This window comes from Mirounga angustirostris, unplaced genomic scaffold (genome assembly GCF_029215605.1).
Source record: "Mirounga angustirostris isolate CCGP_5_RB_7025 unplaced genomic scaffold, mMirAng1.0.hap1 SCAF_7, whole genome shotgun sequence".
Taxonomy (NCBI): domain Eukaryota; kingdom Metazoa; phylum Chordata; class Mammalia; order Carnivora; family Phocidae; genus Mirounga; species Mirounga angustirostris.
In genome coordinates, this window is record NW_026991715.1 from 36,031,385 (window position 1) to 36,038,045 (window position 6,661).

Here is a 6,661-nt window from a genome sequence, read left to right on the forward strand (position 1 = left end):
TGCCTCAGAGAACTGCACAAATGGGAAGGCGGTCAAAAGGTGGGAAAGGCGGTGGTGGGCCCCATATGGGAAGGAGTGGGGGCGGGTGAGTGTATTCTGTCCTGGCCATACTGGGGTACACAGGAAGTTCTTTCTCCTCACCCAGCCAAATGGTTCCTCTGTCTGCCTAAGGTAAAACCCCACATTTTATGGGAATCATCTCTGAAAATGACCAAGATCAATGCAGAGAAACATGAAAGGCTGTTTTCTTAGAGTTACACTCTTATCATTTGGGACGTGCACTCTGGGCGTGCACACTGTGGGGCTATGAGAATGACCAGGCCAGTCCCGTGCCTGCATCCAAGATGTGTTCACTCGAAGTACCCCATGCTCTTCTCTTGGTAGCTCTTCTGTGTGAGTAACAACTCCATTAGGTAGAAATTTGCTTCTTGTCACTGGAAAGGCACTCCAGCTTAGAGGTTTCAAGCTCTTGACCAAATTTGCTCTCTGTACCTCAGTTTCCTCATCTGTAAAATGAGGATAATAGTAGTACCTATCTAATTTGGTAGGGTTTTCCTCTGTAACTTAAATAAAATACATGCATGACATATTTGGTACATTATATGGTAGATGGCAAGTACTCAATGATGTGAATGATTATACACTAAGTCCAAATAGCTCTCACTGCACTTTAAACCTAGATTTTAGAGATCATCTAGGTCACTGGCTCTTGACTCTGGCTGCACACTGAAGTCAGCCAGGGAGCCTTAAAGAAAATGCCAGTGTCTAGGCTTCATTGTCAGAGATTCTGATAACATTGGTCTGAGGTGGGATCAGGGGGATCATTGCTTTTTTTTTTTTTAAGATTTTATTTATTTATTTGACAGAGAGAGACAATGAGAGGGGGAACACAAGCAGAGGGAGTGGGAAAGGGAGAAGCAGGGTTCCTGCAGAGCAGGGAGCCTGATGCCAATGGGGGGCTCGATCCCAGGACCCTGGGATCATGACCTGAGCCAAAGGCAGACGCTTAAGGACTGAGCAACCCAGGCACCTGGGATCATTGCTTTTGAAAATCACCCTGGAGAATTCTATTTTGCACCCAGGATTGAGACTACTGAATTTAGTTCAGTGTTCCGTTTCTAAGTGAAGCAAGTGTGAGGCCTGGAGCTGGGAAGGCACTTACCTGGGTTAGACAGCCAGACCAGAAGGACCCAGGTCTCTCTCATCCTGGACGCCAACCTCCAAAGCTTGTCCTTGGGAGGGAAATCCATCCCTGGAATGCCCTTTAGGTGGTCTTGGCTATGATTAGGGGTGCTGCCCCTGCTTCTAGTCTCTTTCTAGGTAATACTGCTGGACCCCTCTACCCATTCTTTGGTCACCAACTCAAGGAGGTCTTCCTATAGGAAGCTGCAATTCTAGAAAACCACCCTCCTTTATTACAGCATGTGAAATAATCCCTCCCTCCCATCCATCCATCCATCCATCCATCCATCCATCCATCCATCCATCCATCCATCCATCCATCCATCCATCCATCCACCATCCATCTTGAGAATCTAAGCCCCCTGGAGGCAGGGACAATGTCTGTTCTGTTCGTGTTGTACAGGGCCTAGGATGGTAACCAGCGCTTGTTAAAAAAAACATACCCATTAGATGACTGAATGAAGGAAATCCCAGGAGGGTGGTTGAATATTTTTTATTTTTCTGGTCCTAGCCATCTGATTCTCATTACTCCTACAGCTCGGGAAGCCTCTCTCTGCTTTGGCGTTTTATAAACCTCGTGTGCGTACGTTGACATTTTAACCATAAATCCAGAGTTTGGGGGCTGGAAAATTCGAGGCGAAGGGTTTGGGGGAGGGGGGTTAAAACTACCCGGAGGTCCGAAGCCGGCCCAGGGGTTGCCGGGGAGGCGGGGGACCGTGGGGCGGGCGCGCCTCCGCCCCCTGCCTGCCCCCTGCGCGGGCGATGGCCCCGGGCCGCAACATCCATCAGAGGGGTGCGCCGCAGCGGTCTCCTCACGTCCTCCGGGAGGGGACGCCGTGGGGGAGGGGACGCGATCCGGGTCGCGGCCGGGGAGCGGCTCGGGCAGCAGCCCCCGCATTCCGGCCGCGCGAGCCCCCGGAGGTGGCGCCTTGGGGAGGCTGTATTTTTTTTTTTCCGTCTTTTTTTTGAGCCTCAGGGGAGTGGTGGGAGGCGCGGAGGGGGCCCTGTGTGTGTGCCTTTAAGAGCCGGAGCGCTGCCCCCGCCTCGCAGGCGCCCGGAGCCTCACAAAAGAACAGGATGTTGTTGATTTGTCACCAAACCACAGAGAGGAAATGATTGTAAATTTCCTTTAAACATCCCCACCGCGCTCCGGCCGCCCCCGCTTCCTCCTCCGCCGCCCCCGCCTGGCCCGGCGCAGCGGGGCCTCGGCGCTCCCGCGGGGCGCCCGCTCCCGGGCCAGGCCACAGGCCCGGGTCGGCTCCGGGGCGCTTGCGGGAGGAGCCCCCCGCCCCCGCCGCGCCCCCGCCGCGCTCCCGCTCGCGTTTCAGTTGCTTTCTTCGGATTTGGGTTTTTTTTTTTCAACAGCTGCAGCAGAGAAAGGGCCATGCCCTGGAAGCACCTTAGCGTGCGCCCATCCTGTTTAGCCTTACAACCGCCCTGCAGAGGCAGTAATCATTAGTTCCAGTGCGGGGGGGGGGGGGGGGGGGGCTGAGGCCCAGGAGGGTTCCCTGAGTAGCCGAAAGTCACCAGCTCCTGAAACCTCTTGAGGGCTCTTGGAACGCCCAGTCTAGATTTGGTTCATCCCAGAGCATATGTTTGTAACCAGTCAGCCATACTGCCATGGGAACATTCTAGAAATGCCCACTCATCAAAGAAGTTCAAAGCAACAATGACTTCAGACCAGGTTATTTCATGAGGAGCATCCCCCACCATGTCCAGCTGGGCACCTGTCTTTCAGGAGCTGTTTGGGTCTCTGTTCCACCTGTGCCTTTATGTGCCTTCATGCACCTTCCCGTCTTCTGGCCCCTTCCCCATTGTTTTGAATGATTTTTGAAAGCCTCTGGTGGAGTTAATGTTTGCTCCCAACTTGCAGTCCGTGGTAGAGTGGTCAGGTCTGGTCTGTGGTGCAGGGAAAGGCTCCTTTTGCTGTACAGAGTGTTCTTTCTGAGCAATTAATGCTTATGATTCCGGCATTGGCTGCACTGGGGTTCTTGGCTTGAATATAGTTAATGCCCCAGGCGCTGTTCATTCTCTCCTTTAATCCTTACAGTAGCCCCCTTGGACCTTGCTGTTCCCTTAATACAGATGAGGATACTGAGGTTCAGAGAGGTTGAGGAGTTGGACCAGCTCACGCTATGTAAGTGGAAGCACCAGGACTCATCTGGTTACCACGTGCTGATTACTTGTGGTGTCTTTTTTAGTACTTTAAAACTGATTATTTGGTTAGGAGAACGGGTAAGGATGGGAGCACAGGATACTTTTGCTGGGTCCTTTGTCACCTTAACTTCTGGGGAACTCTAGGCCAAATCTTACTTTCTGCAAAAAGAGCACCTGAGTGACTCACACCCTCAGACTGGAATCTTCCCTTTGGGGCCTGGTGAGGGCCTGAGTGGCTTGGACCAAGAGGGGGGCCGGTGTGGGCTCTGAGTTCTTTCCATACTACCTGAACAGGACCATGGAAACTTAAAAAAAAAAAAAAATTGTCTCGTGCTGTATTCCTAAGGCTTCATTTGTGAGACCCTTAATTCTCAGCCCTACAGGGTGCCGGGTGGATGGGGGTGGGGTGCTAGAAGCTTGTGTTTGAGTCCAGATATCATCAGTGCCATATAACTTACTGTTCCCGTGTGCCCGCTCTGTGCCCGTGGACTGCGCCAGGGGCTATCTATGTGCTTTCTCATTCCATCCTAAGATGGTCCTAATGAATGAGAAGTCAGTACCCAGAGAGGCTGTCCACCTAGGAATGGTGGGTAGCTGGGGTTTGCAGCCCCCTTGTGTGTGTGTGCAAGAGGAAGTGCCAGCTATCTGGCGTCCCAGAAATGGGACAGCCGTGCTTGCCTTCAGTCGTGGAGCAGGCCAATAGGGTCCTTAATGCTGGCGGATTCGGAGAGAGAAACGCGCTGGCCTTTGGCCCCCCTGTGCTGCAGCTGTCTGGAGTTCGTCACCTCTGAGCGCATTTGTCGAGGGATTTCCAGCGTTGCTGCAGTGTCTCCACCTGTCCTTTTTGCTTTTATAGATTGCCAGTCACTGGGGCATCCGGGTCCCGAGCACTTGGGAGGGAGAGCCAGCTGCTTAATTCTTTCCATTCCGCAGATGAGGAACCCAGGGCACGAACATGCCGAGTTGTTGGTCTGGGCCGGCCAGCTTGATGCAGAGCAAGACGGAAGGAGTCAGGGCCTCAGCCTCTGCGGCTGCTCGGTTCTGGGGAAGCAGGGCCCGGAGGGTAGGTCATCTGATGTCTCTTGGCCTCAGTTTCCTAGGCTGTGCCAGACTGTGGCCTGTGTGGTCTCTGATGGCTCTTCCAGTCATCATCGTCCAAAGAGTAGCTTCTGTTTACTCATTCGGTTAATATTTATTAAACATCTGCTCTATGCCGGGCACCTCTGCTGTAGGTGCTGGAGAGACAGCAGAGGACAAAACAAAAGCTCTGTCTTCTCGGGGTGTACCTCTTAGGTGGAGACCAAAAAAAATTAAACACATGGATATATGAAATGTCAGGTAGTCCTTCGTGCTCTGGAAGGTAAAATGAAGATCCTGGGCGGCGGGGGGGTGGAGTGGGTGGGGGGGTGGGGGATGCCGTGTGTGAATACAGGAGGAGCGGTAGTGTTTTATTTAGGGTCGTAAGGGAAGGCTCACTGATAAGGTGACATTTGAGAAGGGAGGGAGAGTGAGCCCGCCTGCCTTGTGAGGTTTGCTATAGGTAGTTGGAATGACAGAGATAAGGACCAGGAGATGGGAGTGTGTGGCATAGCACTCACACTGTGATAAAGGCAGGATGTTATTTACTCCTCTTAGTGCTGTGTTTTGAGGAAGCTGAGACTCAGAGAGGTTTAGTGACTTGCCCAAGGTCGCACAGCTAGTAGGGGGTGGAGGTGAGATTCTCATGCTAGTCTTAACCTTCATGCCGTTCCCACTCAGGGACTCTTCTTTTGGAGCTGGTGTTTAATTTTGGACCTAGTTCCTGTGATTTCTTGGGGATTAAGTGTCAAAAGTGGCCATGACTCCTGGCCCCTAAGTGGCCTGGGGTTGGGGAAAGAGCTGAGGGCCTGAAGTTCCTTTTTGTGGGTGGAAGAAGGTAATACATTTGATGCTGGAAAACCCCATGTTGTGTTTATGGCAGAAGGGGGAAAAACACCTTCAGATTGGTGTAAACAAGAGAAATGGGAGAATGGGGTAGACTGAATCCCTCCACCCCCCTCCTTCGTTTTAATTTCCCCATGATGGGCTCAACACAGCATGTTGTATTATACAGCGATAATTAAAACACTTGGATTAGTGAGCTGAGATTTATAGGGCAAACAGGAGCCAGAGGAGAAACGACAGTCATGTCTTTTATTTGCAGGCAGATATCCAAATTGCCACTTGCTTGCTTTTTCTTCCTGACACTATCACCTACTCTGCTTAATTAGATTCTTTTTTTTTCTGTATCATTTCCAACGCCCGCTCAGCCTGCTGCTCAGCAGCGAGTTGAGGAAGCTGTATCCTGAACCCTTTGCCACAGCCCAGGGAAGATGAGTCAGGCACGAGGCAAATCCAAGCCAAAGAGCGTACCTTGGCTTCAGCCTGTGGAGCCCACCTGTCTGTCAGCATCCTGGCGCAGGACTGGGAGGGCGGAACCCAGGGCCACCGAGAAGAAGCACCACACTCCTTCCAGTCCTGCTCAGCTTTCCATGAAGCACCCTTTTCCTCGTGGGGAACCGAAAAAGCCCATTCCCCAAACGGCAGACCACCCCCAACATATTCCATTTCCAAACAAATAGAGTAAAATCATGTTCCCAGATTTTTATTGAATATTTTACTCTCTTCAAAGCATCATCATAGACTCTGGTGGGGGTGAGGGGTAGGAGGGACTGAGATGAACAAATGGCTGTGTCCAAATTCACCATCCAGTAGGAAGAAGAGTTGAAAATAGCTGATGAGAATTTTTGGCCAAATTCATACGTTTGATAAGTATTTATTGAATAGCTAGTGTGTATCAGGCATTGTTCTAGGTGGTTGTGGGCCACAGTAGTGGCAGAACGCCCCCCAAAATTCCTGTCTGAGTTTCCCAGCTCTCGGGGTGGGGGATTGGCACGGCAGTGACTTCATTCCTGAAGAGCAGAAGAACCATGAAGAAAAATTGAGTGGGGAAGGAGAGTGCTGAGGCTGGTCCTTTTAGAAACCAAGAGGGAGAACGCGGTGTGTCCTGGTGGAGACTGACAGATCTGACAGGGAATCTGGCCTTCCACACCTGCTGTGTGACCTTTGTTTCTACGGCCAACTGGTCTGAAGCTTGCTTTTCTCATCCATACAGTAGGGCGAGTCGTAGACACTCATAAAGGGATTCAGTGAGGCAAAAATATACAAATATAAATAATAGATAATAAATAAATAAATGATAAATAACATAATAAATAATAAAAAATATATAAAACGCACGCCTAATTAGGGCTCTGTGAGTACTTGCTCTTTTCAGCATTATGTGCTTATCATAAGGTGACGA

The 6,661-nt window shown here is 51.0% G+C and overlaps 1 long non-coding RNA gene across 1 annotated transcript; it reads left to right on the forward strand.

Moving 5' to 3' along the window:
• Positions 1–1,718: 1,718 nt before the first annotated feature.
• Positions 1,719–6,661, forward strand: LOC135365247 (uncharacterized). The gene is made up of 4 exons (XR_010412880.1): positions 1,719–1,761; positions 3,233–3,319; positions 4,273–4,402; positions 5,628–6,661. It is a non-coding gene; the product is annotated as an uncharacterized LOC135365247 (long non-coding RNA).